The sequence below is a fragment of the Agelaius phoeniceus genome, chromosome 4, assembly GCF_051311805.1.
Source record: "Agelaius phoeniceus isolate bAgePho1 chromosome 4, bAgePho1.hap1, whole genome shotgun sequence".
Taxonomy (NCBI): Eukaryota; Metazoa; Chordata; class Aves; order Passeriformes; family Icteridae; genus Agelaius; species Agelaius phoeniceus.
The window spans coordinates 30,677,656-30,690,105 of NC_135268.1; the positions used below are offsets into that span (position 1 = coordinate 30,677,656).

A 12,450-nucleotide genomic window follows, 5' to 3' on the forward strand; every position below is an offset into this window, starting at 1 on the left:
GTATTCTCAAAATTACTGTCAGGCCCTTACAATGTATCATAGATAACCAAATCTGGTTTTAAAGAGGAAAAATAATTTTATTAAAGGGGCAGTGAACTTATTTTGGTTTGTCTCATAAATCACTAACTTGTAATAGTCATAGGTAAATCCCTTCAACTAAATCCTGTTATATAACTTTTCAAACAAATTTTCCTTCATTTGAAGTGTTCTCTTGAAACAGGTAAATCAATACATACCAATTAAGATAGATTATGAAATCTTTAACTTTTTTTTGTTCATCAAGGTACAAACATTTAAAGGTAGTGTAGTAATTTCCAATCTATATACATATTTGCATTAGTTACCAGTCCAGCCAAGTGTCTGGATTCTATCCATGTAAATGCAACATTTATCTGTCCTGTACTAATGATTTTAGGATGGTACTACATTAAAAAGAGTGTGTTGCAGCAAAATATCTGCAAAACTGTATCTCAAAAAAAGCTTGAGGACATCTTTTAACATTAAGGGATGAATGTGCTTTATACCATTCAGATGAAATACGATTTAGGTAGAAGTAACCAAAGGTTTTTCATAGGCATTTAGAGCGCTTTCCTTTTTTAGTATGAAAGTTTTAAGGTATGTGTAGAGAAAATTCAGAATTTTTTTCTGTTGCTCAGAGAAGATAAAGAACAATGGCTGTAGTAAGGCATATAACATGACTTGGAAAATGCCTTATTTCTCTTCTTTCTAAAATGGGAAATGTTTATTTTCTAACACCTTTCCTGGAAATCAGATCTCTTGCTAAGAAACAAATGTGGTATAGGCTTGTTTTACTGAGGTGGTATCTAGATCAAATCTAAGAAAAATTTGTGTTAAATGGGACAATTCAGAGGTCACTTAATTTACAGTGAGCATTCTGGTTTGTTGACAGTAATTTGGGTTTCTTTAAATGAAACTATTTCTATCTTAGGGATTTTCTCTATGTAGTGCACCTGTGACTAATAATTGGAGAGTGTAATTCAATACTTTGCATAATGTACACTTCTTTATGGACAAATGGATAAAATATGTAACATGAAAAAATGGCATAGAAATCTACTGTAAGAGAGCTCTTCTAAAAGCTGTCTGGTTTGCCTTTGTACATACACTTGGTCATTTTTTGTCTGCAACAGAAAATATCTTTCTGATGCTGAAGGCATGCCCTGGGTCACAGAAAGCAGAAACTTTCTGGAATTTCATTAGAAAGCCTGATTTTTTTGTGGAGTAAAACTTGTGACCAAAAGTATAAGCATAAACGTTGTTGTGTTCTCTAACTACTGTAACTACAAAGTTAGTAGTAATTATTAGTTACTTCACTAGAGGTACTGCAGAACAGTATCAATGGCACAACATTCAAGACCAGCAAGTGCTGGTAGTGAAATCTCATGCCACCTTTACTACTTGCAATTATGCTGTCAGTCAGTTGTGTTTGTGTTCACGTGTTATGCCTCTAAATCTTACATTTGGGTGAAGTATTTCTCAGTAGCTAAGAATGCCTCCAGAACAAAGAGGGTGAGTAGCAGGATTAGTGTGAGCTTGTGATAAGCCATCTTTACACTTCCATCTCTTCTAACTCTGTGTGATAGAACAGCTTATCAAATCATTAAGAGATAGGGATGTAAAAGGATGGCTATCTTGGATTCAACCTAATTATCACAGCAAAAATAATTATGGACTACTTTTAAAATGCTTAGAGCAGCAACAGAAGGAAGCAAACTAGATTCTATCAGCATCTGCAAGAGGCAGTGCTTCAGAGGCCCACTCCTTAATGATCTGCTTATGAGGAGAGTTTCACACAAAGGGCATCTTTGCTCCGTGTGCTGGCTGATGCTTCCCCTGCTTCTGAGACTAAACAATTTAAACAGAAGTATCCTCTCAGTTTCTCCTAAAGTCCTCTAGACAAGTCTACCAAATTCCTAAGCTGGCTTCTTTTCTGCTGTCCTAGACAAAAGCCATCCATCTCTGCACCCAGGCTCAATAGCAGCCCTTGGAAGCCGCTTCCTGAATCTATGTAAAGAAATACCAGATCTAACATTGGAAAACAGCTCTGCAAAGAGAGACATGATGCTCAGACATCTAGGCAATAGATTCTGGATTCAGACTGTGAGGGGATGGTGTTACTAGATCTGCTGAGCACCAAGCAGCTCTGCCATAGCATTTTCAATAAAGAATTATACGGCCTTACTATTTCATCTTGCAGTTCCAAAGCCAATAAACAACAGCATGTGAGGGAGGAATTATAGTCCCTAGAAATGGCAGTACTCCCTGCTCCTTAAAGTTTAGATTTAGTTTCAATGCGTGCCAAAATATAGTACAAGGACCAATGATTCTTCCAGTCTTCCTAAGTGGAGGAGTGGAGGAACCTCAGTAATGTTACATCAGTTATATTTCTTAGTGGATTTTTGGATGATGGTTTTATCCTGGGTTGAGAAAACTTAACTCTGGCATACCTAGGTGTGAGTTAGTTTGTGTGAGTCTAGTTAGTTAGAAATCTCAGTAAATTATCCTTTAATTACATAGAGCATTGGAAAGAATGCTTCCTGAGCTTAGAGACAACACCATTACACTTGGTAGATTATACTATACATTTATTTAAATGAGCTACCCTAATAGGCCAGCGTCTATTCCTAGTTTGAGTCTTTAGTGAAACCATAATAAGGACACTTACAGTCTAATTAATTTATCTGAAGCCTTAAAAAAGAAAAAAAAAGAAGAAAACATAGTCGCATATTGAACTATGCTTAACTATTCACCACAGCAGTCTATCACAGTTACGGTGAGGTATTTAAAAATAAGAACTATATAGTGTTACAGAATCACAGAAAGGCGTGAGTCAGAAGAGATCTTAAAGATTATCCAGTTCCAACCTCTTGCCATGGGTGGGGATGCCACCCACTGGACCAGGTTGATCAAAGCCACGTACAACTTAGCCTTGAACACTTCCATGGAAGGAACATCCAGAGCTGAGAGGAACCTGCTGCAATGCCTTACCCACCCTCTGAATATGGGATTTTTTCCTAACATCTCATCTAAAGCTCTCTTCTTTTAGTTTTAAAGCCTTAGCACTTGTGCTATCATTAAGTGCCCATAATGGGACAAAAGGTCTCTCTCACTCTTTTTTATGAGCCTACTTCAAGTATCACAGAATTGATATGGTTGGAAGGGGCCTCTGGAGATCATCTAGTCCAACTCTCCTGCCCAGGCAGGTTCACCTCCAGCAGATGACTCAGGAACTCCTCCAGATGGGTTTTGAAGGTCTCCAGAGACATAGACTCCATGACCTCTGTTCCAGTGCTCTGCCACCTTCTTCCTCATGCTGAGGTGAAACTTCTTGTGTTTCAGTTTATGCCCATTGCTCCTCGTCCTGTGGCTGTGGACCACTGAAAAGAGTCTGGCACCATCTCCTTGGCACCTTCCTTTAACATATTAGTATGTATTAATGAGATTTTTTCCCAGTCTTTTCTTCTCTGGACTAAAAAGGCCCAGCTACTGCAGTCCCCTGCTCATGAGAGATGTTCCCAAGTACTGGAAGGCCACAACAAGGTCTCCCACCCAGAGCCTTCTCCAGGCTGAACAACCTCAGCTATCTCAGCTTCTCTTCAGAGAAGTGCTCCAGGCCACTGATCACCTTGCAGCTTGTATCATTAGGGAATTACCTCTAATTTTCATTTGTAAGATCGGGATAGATTTAAAATGGTACTTCTGGCTTGCGGGTTTTCCAAGTAGGCAAGCAGAGATGGCAAGAAGCTTTCTTAATTGCAGGGTAATCGTTTCTCAAGTCGGGCTCTATTCCGCGAATCGTCTCTCGGCGGGCCCCCGCCCGGCAAGGGCCGTCTTGGGCCGGGCCTCCCCCGGCAGGTCGCGGCTCCTCCCCGCCGCTCTGACTCACGGCCCGGCCGCACTTACACAAACTCGGCGGCCGGTGCCGAGCGGGGCCGCCCGCCGTGAGGGAGCGGGAGGTGGGGGAGCGCGGGGTAAGATGCCCGCCTGAGGGGACGGAGCCATCGGGGCGGGCGGGCGTGAGGGCGCTCCCGTCCGAAGGATTAACGACGGCCCCGCTGTCCCGTCGCGGACGGCGATTTACCTGGGTGGCCACCTCCCTCCCTCCCTCTTTCCTTTCTTCCTTCCTTCCCGGAGCCGGTGATTTCGGCGGAGAGGGAGTGGAGCCCGACTGGCCCCTCCCCGGAGAAACTTTCCGCCGCCACCCGCGCCAGGTAGGGGCTGGTCCCGCTGGGGCGGGAGCCGTGAGGGGGCGGCGGCGGCTGGGACGGGCCCCTCACCGAGTTTCGGGGGTGTCGCGCCGCCGCTCGGCCTCGTCGGCAGGCGGGGCGGGCTGTCAGGCCGGTGTCACCCCGGCCGAGCAGCTGCTGTCTGCCGCAGGGCCGCCGCGGGCTGAGGGCAGTATATAGGTCAGTGGAAGTAATGCCCGCCTAATCCCCTTTATCTTTTTGGTTCGGCTTTTCCGCTGTTGGTTTGTAGGGCGACCCTTGGGCTGCGTTGGTCGCAAACTTCTGGGAGAGAGAGGAGCCAGGCTTCGCGCAGGGCTGTGTGAGCGTTCAAGTGCCGAGGTGAGAGCATGGGATACGCGCTTTTGTTTTCCGGAAGGCTTTTCCTCCCAAGCGTGACGCCTAACGGAGTGCCAGGTATTCCTGCGTGGCGCTGTCACCCCCGTGACCCTGTGTCTGGGTGCTGAGTTTGGGTTCGGACTTCTGTTTTAACAGGTTAATTAATTAACACTGATTATTTCTTTCTCCTTGCGTCACTCAACGAATCACCGAAGGCTATGTTGGCGTTTGCTTTGGATGCCAAAGGAAGGCAGGGGTCTCGGCAACTTCGGGGCCCGGGTAACGGGAGAAGGCAGTGTGCCCTGGCAGAGTGATTACTGTGTTGCTTTCTCTGATCTTTGAGGAACTATTAGCAACGTCATGTGAACCTTTCTGTTGCACAAGGGTGCTGGTGGCAACTCAACATGATTGAATTGCTCCACGTGGACAAATACATAGGTGCTGGCAGGTGCCCATTGTCTGCTGGGACGTGGTGTGTAAGGCCAGCCTGCCAGTATAGGAGTTTGCCGGGTTGGGATATGTGGTTTCTTGTAACTGAGAAAGGCTAAGGCATACTTGATGGTATTTGGAGATTTTTATTTCAGTCTGACTTTTCTCTTTCCTGGGCTGTTTGATTGGTTTTGTGATTAGCATTAACATATCTCATACAATGACAGTAAGAAGAAAAAAAATGCATAAAACTGATTGTGTAATTTTGTATGCCACCATGTTACTTGTGATTGAACTGAATGTGACTTCAGAATCTGCCAGTGCCCTCTCTGCCCAGGTTATTTTCTGTTGATCAATGTGAAACTGATGCTGTGCAAGCATTTATAGTTACATTTTCCTTTAGTACAACAGTGTTTTTATTCTCCCGTATAGCAGTAAGAAGAATCTAGGGCCTCATCTTAATGGGGAAGCATGAGGCCTTAGTTTTGTTTTCATTTTCAGAGAGAAGAGGCAGTGATAATAAATTATCCATTCATAGAGATCTCCCATACACCAATAAGATAGTAGTGTTAGGTCATACAGTGTAGACCCATGTCTCTGCCCTGTGCTGATTTTATATCATAATTTCTAGAAGTAAACCTTTTAGAAAAAATGTTGATTGGAAGGGTTTGTAATACCTGAAGGAGTGATGTCAAATGACAGTTTTCACGTTATCTGTGGTACTTTACTTCTGCTGGAGTATGTGTATACAAGAGTCCACCTGATCTGAAACTAATCTAAGAATTAGGACCTAATGCTGTAATTTGTTTCTTTCTCTCTGGCTCTGCTTTAATGAACATGGAAGGTCAAAGGGAGAAAGGAAAGACAGAAAAACTTACAATCCAAAAGCTGAAGTATAAATAATTGTAGAGGGCAAGATTGTACCAGTGAGATATTGATGTGAGGATGGCAGTGGTGAAACTTGTGGAACATCCAGATCCCTTTTCCTCTTATCTGTCTCAATCAAAACAAATGTTTTCAATTGACTTCCACTAACAGCTGTTTTAGTCTGTTTATTGACCCATGGTGATTAACAGTATGTGCTTTGAAAAAGAAGTGAATCCTATTAGATTGATGAAAAATGTGTGGACAAAGCCCGTGGAAGAAACTTAGCTTTATGTACATAGTTTCCTTTTTTCCTTCTTTAAACTGTACAGTGTCTAAATTATATGGTGGTGCTGGTAAAAACTGGATTGTACTCAAACAAAGGGTTTTGGCTTTGAGTTGTTTTTCTTGTTTTATTTTTGGGGTTTCATTCCTCTAAATAAGGGATACAAACCTTCATAGAATCTGAAGCCAAGAGAAGCAAAATTGGAGAAACTGCCGCTAATGTGGTTTTATTTGATCCTGGCTTGAAACTGAGTTTTGGAAATCTATAGCTATGTTTTCTCTTCAAAAAGATTATAATGATGCATGGATGCCTGTCAAGCTTAAGTCTTCAGATTTACAGACTCTCAGTACCATCTGAAGCATCAGTTTCTCTCTGTTAAACTGTACATTGAAGGATTATTAAGATTACTTTGATATACATAGTTTTAAGATTTCTTTTTTAACAAAGAATTTATCCACAAGTGCTGCTGTTCCTCCCTTGCATATCTTTATTTATTATATATAGATGCTGCCTTTTGATGCCTGCAGAGGGTTTCATTGAAAAACATCTCCAAATTTTAATTAGCCTGATGGGAATCTTGTTTAGCTCTATAATATTTGAGTAGCATACTTGACTTTTTAAAGATGCAGTTCTCCACATCCTGATCTGATGTTACTGTGAGCAGTAGTTTCCCTCAGACAAGAGAGAGATGTGTTCTCTCTCCCTCTCTTTCTCCCATGCATATTTAGTGTACTTGGTATGTTTGTGGTGTTTGTTATGTGCTGCTGAGAACAAGGCTTTTTTGACCTCTTTTTCCTTTTGACCTCTTTTTCTTCTTGATAACAATTTTATAGCTATATTTTGGTTTACAGACAAGCTCTCAGACTCTTTTACTCAGACAAGCCGGCTTGGCATTGTTACCTTACTTGTGGTCTCTTCTCAGCCTAATGGGATTGGTCAGTTTTATACTAAATAGCTGCCACCTCAACAAAATGGTCATGTGCTGTGTCTGCATCAGAATAAGCACCAGGAAAGAGGGCATCAAGGAAGGCTCCTAGCAGAGTAGTGCTTTTGGTTGTTTTTCAGGTACTGCAGTGCACAACAGCAGATAGCTATACTTTTGGTATGTTATGGTTGCATTTCTAATGTTCTTACTGTACTGAGTAAAGACAAACAACCTTGGGGTGCTTCCAGAAGAGACTACAAAGGTCTGCACTAGTCAAAAGTTGGGGTATGAGTGACCTAGAAATTCTGAAATTTTTTTCAGTCCTTTTGGCAATATAGTGGCCAAATAAAGACTTGTAAGTAGATGCTGGTATGGGTGCTCTGTAAGAATGTCTGTATTTTTAAAACCTCATGCAAACAGCTTACAAGAAACAGTGCCTTTTCCTAATCTTATTAATTTATTTGGAAAGTAGAGCTAGGACTTCATTGTGTCATGGGTAGCAGGTCAATTAGACCTGGGTCGAGTTGCTGAGGTTGCACCTCAGGTCCTCAGTCCAGTTCTGGGCCCCTCACAAAAAGGATGTTGAGATTCTGGGACATGTCCAGAGAAGGACAGTGAAGCTAGTGAAGAGTTTAGAGAGTGGCTCCTTTGAGGGGTGGCTGAGGGATGTGGAGGTGTGTAGCCTGGAGAAAGGGAGGCTCAAGGGACACCTTATCATTCTCTACAAATGCTTGAAAACCTGGTGGGTGTTGGTCTCTTCTTCCTGGCAAGCAACAACAGAGGATGGCCTCAAGCTGTGCCAGGGGAGATTCAGGCTGGACATTAGGAATAATTTCCTCACTGAAGAGGTTGTTAAGCATTGGCAGGGGCTGCCCAGGGAAGGGGTGGAGTCACCCTCCCTGGGAGTGTTCCAGAAATGACTGGATGTGGCTTGGTGCTATGGTTTAATTGACACGGTGGTGTTCAGTCACAGGTTGGACTTACTGATCTTGAAGGTCTTTGCCAGCCTTAATAATTCTGTGGTTCTAGTGAATTAAAAGAACAGTTTGGAATGCACTTGTGAATGTGTGCAATAAGTGCCTCTGGCTTAGTATCACTCCATTGTAACACATGTGTACACACACCAGTACATTTTAAGGAGTCAGCTTTAACTGTGGAAGTGCTGTGGTGGTAAGGAAGCATGCACCAGCTGAAGTTAGCATTATGAACACTGAGGAGCTTTGGGACTCAATCTTCCCTTACTTTTTGTGGTAGGCATTGATCATGACTTCTATTAGTAAGGTAGGTGTCTCTCAGTCAAGGACTCAGTGATGGCATGATAAGAATGCTTTGCATGTTAAACCATCTGGCAAAAAAATTCTTGTCTAAGGTGATCCTGAAGGGCATGTCCAGGTGTGGCAATTCCATGTGGAATTGAAACAGAGCAGGAGAGATAAGAGCTTCTGACAGTGGTGATACATGCTCAAGGCATGTGAAGACATAATCTAAGAATGTGTTACCAATGCTATCAAGTGAGATTACATTTAATTTGCAGAGGAAAGTTTGGAAACATGACACAGTCATAGCTATCTGTATGCAGGAGGCTCAGTATGTAGTTGGGACTTTGACTCAGATTATCTCTGAACTAAATGTAGCAACTTCTCCTAGCAGTTGGAAAATTTGTCCTGAAATTTATTCTGTTTGAAACTGTGGTGGCTTGCCATGGGTGGTGAGTTATTGGGAAATCAATGACTTGTTTATCTTTTTCCTTTCCTTAAAAAAAAGTTCAAATTTTGATGCAATACTGAATTGCCTATGCATACGGTAATGTTAGACCATGACAGTTAATTCTGATCTAAACATAATGAGCATGGTGTTATCTACTTTTTGTATGAGAGCATACATAGCACAGCTAGATTAGTGCTAAAAGTATGAGGCAAATTCTTATAATGTAATTTTTGCCATTTAGCTTTAGAAGCATAGTAAAATGTTTTCTCCCTTTCTACCTCTACTGTAGTCTCCAAGCATATGACAGACACGGTTTTGTTTATTTAAACATTTGCATGCCTTAGAAGAACTTGTATTTTTCTTTTCTTTTTCTTTCTTTTAAAGAAGGAAAGCTGTGGGGTGATGAAAACACTCTAGATTCTTTGTGTCAGTAACTAATACTGAAAGACAATTGTGCTCATTATCCTTCTGCTTCTAGCTCATTTTTGCAAGTTGCCTGGATTATATATTGGTGTAGGATTTCTTTCTGTGATAGTTTTTATATAAAAAGACTATTCTAGCAATACAAGTGGAGTTTGCCTGCGGAACTGATCAAATGACGGCCTTGAACAAGCTCACAATTGGAAGGATTTCCTAGAGCATGTGAAACAAATAAAAGTTTTAAAGTATTGACAGTCTTTATATTCCAGTAAACCTTTGGATTGTAACTTAAATTTAGCTGTTGGCTAACAGTTGGAGAGTTAAACTGCTGAACAATCAATCCCACTTGCATTCACAAAATCTTTTGTAAAACCTCAGATACCCCTGAGCAGGAGAGAAGAGAATATTATACTTTTGAGTTAGTTTTATTAACAATTAGCAGTTACTATAATTGTAATAACGAAATAATTTTCAGATGTTTAGGTTTTTTACACACTAATCAGAGACCTGTGGTTAAAAAGTTGCTGTTGTGTAGCCAAGTCCAAGAAGTAGCATAGGTTGTTATTGAATTAACTCATTTTGCTGTGGCAGGCTCCTGCCATAACACAGCAAACCTGAGAGGGAGAGATAACTTGGTTTTCTGCTTCATCACTGCACTGGCATGATCCTGAGTAGTGCTTCTGTAAACATGTGTACCTTAAACATACAAGGGAAGAAGGAAGCCTGAGTAGGGAGGTATGCCTTTCATAATTATAGGTTGAAGGTGGAACATCAGTAAGTTGCTGCACTAGACCCATGGTTCTTAGTAAACAGAACTGTGCTGCTTCCTCTTGGCAAGTTTGTGGCATTTTTACACTTCACTCGTGCCATTAATATGTTTTAATTCAGTGTTATAAATTCCATATTCCTGTAAGAAAACCTGTGGAAGTCAAAAGTTTATCTCCACTTTTGAGGAACTTATTGATTCCCAGTGCTGGACTTTGCAAGAAGTGCATGCCCCCAGCCACAACATATAATGTGGATTTGTTTTGGAAGTGAGGGTTCTGTTCCTCTCTGTGAGTGGAATTAGAATTTACCAAGGTAAAGTGACAACAGGTGCTAAGCAGCCAAAAATTTTGCTGCAAACCATAAAAATCTTCAGAAAAGTGTGTGTTGTTCCTTTTTATTTTGGCTCTGATGTTGTTCTCAAATCACCTAATGTCCTTGGAATGCCTTTGGTATGGATTGTGAATTTTTTCTTCTTTTTTATTTTCTTTTTTCCTTTTAATTGGCCATTTTTCCATTCAGTACACGGAAGCAGAGAACACATAAGAACACATAGTCAGCAATAGGTGTAACAGGATAATTTCCTTTCTGAATTGCTGACTTGCATCAAGATTAATTATGCTTGCCTGCTTGGAGTGGTTTCAGGTAAACAATTAGAAAGTTCTTCATCAGCTTCTTGAAACATATTCATAGGATGAGAAGCCTGTGAAGTGAGAGTAAATTTTGAGTGGAGGAAAAGCATGGAGGACAGAAACTGATTTGCCTTTGCAATCATTCTATTCTTAATATTTTGGTCCCAGTAGTGTGAACAACACTAAAAGATATTTCCTTGAACTTGCTGCCAGGTAACACAGAGATTTTTATGACTGTCAGTGGTTGCATCTGCTTTCAGCATATTGTGCTGGCATGATTTTTACAGGGATGGTGTTTGCCAGCCCAGTGCCTATGGGTTCCTGACTTGCTGGTGTTGATAAAGCAGAACACACAATAGTATTGAGATTCTTCTGAAAAATTTCCTTCAGCTAGTTAGGGGCTAGGTTTGTTTTGCTTTGATGCCAGTGGAATCCTTGAACTTGGAGAACTTTTTTTTCTTCTCACAAGAACCTTTATTGTTTGAAAAAAATAAAATGTTCGGAGAGCAACAACTAAGGCAGTTTAGAAAAGACTGCATTTATAATGCAGGCTTATTTGCAAATTGTATCTTTTGCTAGCAGTGTTTTTAGCAACTTACATTCATTAGCTGAAACATTACTGTTTGATTTTAAATTAGTAGCAAGTGAGTGGGATAAAATTTTGTTGTATTGGCAGCAAGGCATATCCTCTTACTAGTGTGCATTTGTTTTGCAAACATTTAAAGTAACAACAGTTCAGATTTAAAAGAGGCATCAAGTCAACAGCAACATTTCAGGAGCACTTGGCACTGGGCTTGGTGTCAGGAGACAATGTGGTCTAATCAGTTATAATTCAAATTACATTTAAATATTCTGAGATAAAAATCTGATTTATTCAGAAGCAGGAATATTGGAGTCTGTGACATATGCTAATGCAGAAATTGAAACTATTCTTTCACAGAGGAAAATACGAAAAGTAGGGAAAGGCTGGCTTCGCTACTAGTGAGCCCTTCAACATCAAATGAAGGAGGGAAAGGAATTCCCTGATGGATTGCCAAGGACAAGTGTAAAAATAAAGCACACATACATATAATTAAAAATTCAGAATGGCCAACTTGAAAAGAATAATGAGAAATCGATATAGAAATAGTTAGTAAAAAGAAAGTCAGAGGAGGTTTGCTCCTGTTTGACTAGTGGAGCTGTGGACTGATAATGCAAAGCAGGCTGAGGTCCTTTTTTGTTTGTTTCTTCACCTCAGGTCCAATAAAAGATACTAGGATTTGGAGGGGAACATGATGTCCAAGGCAAGTGCTAAAACCCTAACTAGTGTGAGGAAAGAGTGAGTTTTAGAGCAGTTAGGGAAGTTTAAGTTTGAAGTGTTTACAAAAACACTGTTGAAAGAGTAAGGGCTGGCTGATGTAATCCTTGAGCTGCTGCAGTTACTTAACTCATGGAGGGTATGTGTAATGCTGTGCCACTGAGAAGGGGGATTGTAGTGTCTGTCTGTACAGGTGTCAGGGGCAAGGGGCAAGTGGAAATGAGCAACTGTAGACTCAGTTGTTTATCTGTTCTAGTATTTTTCTTGGGAATTAAACCCTCCCAAAGCAGTAGAAGATTACAAAGAAATAAGCGGTAGCCCATATGATTTTATTTTTAAGATTAAACCATTAGATTAATAGAATTTCTCTTTCCAAAACGCTAACAGAAGAGAAGCAGTAGGTCTCTGGTAGCTTGACTCTATTATAGAAACTGTCAAAATTTCATTCTTATTAAAGAATTGACTGTGGGCAAGTGCTAAACTGCTTGAGAAACATTGTTTTCCCCAGAAATGGATTAATGAGATAGTGTTCTTGTTTAGGG

At 40.9% G+C, this 12,450-nt stretch overlaps 1 protein-coding gene across 5 annotated transcripts in view; it reads left to right on the top strand.

The window, feature by feature from the left end:
- The first annotated feature begins 3,918 nt into the window (after positions 1-3,918).
- Positions 3,919-12,450, top strand: part of FHIP1A (FHF complex subunit HOOK interacting protein 1A) — a 79,272-nt gene continuing 70,740 nt past the window's right edge. For 2 of the 5 annotated variants that reach the window (XM_077177207.1, XM_054633610.2), the window contains exons 1-2: positions 3,919-4,232; positions 4,498-4,661. The gene's annotated coding sequence lies outside the window, so the exon portion shown is untranslated. Of the gene's footprint in view, positions 4,233-4,338; positions 4,428-4,497; positions 4,662-12,450 lie in introns of those variants that run through there. The other 3 variants (XM_077177206.1, XM_077177208.1, XM_077177209.1) reach the window with 2 other exon arrangements.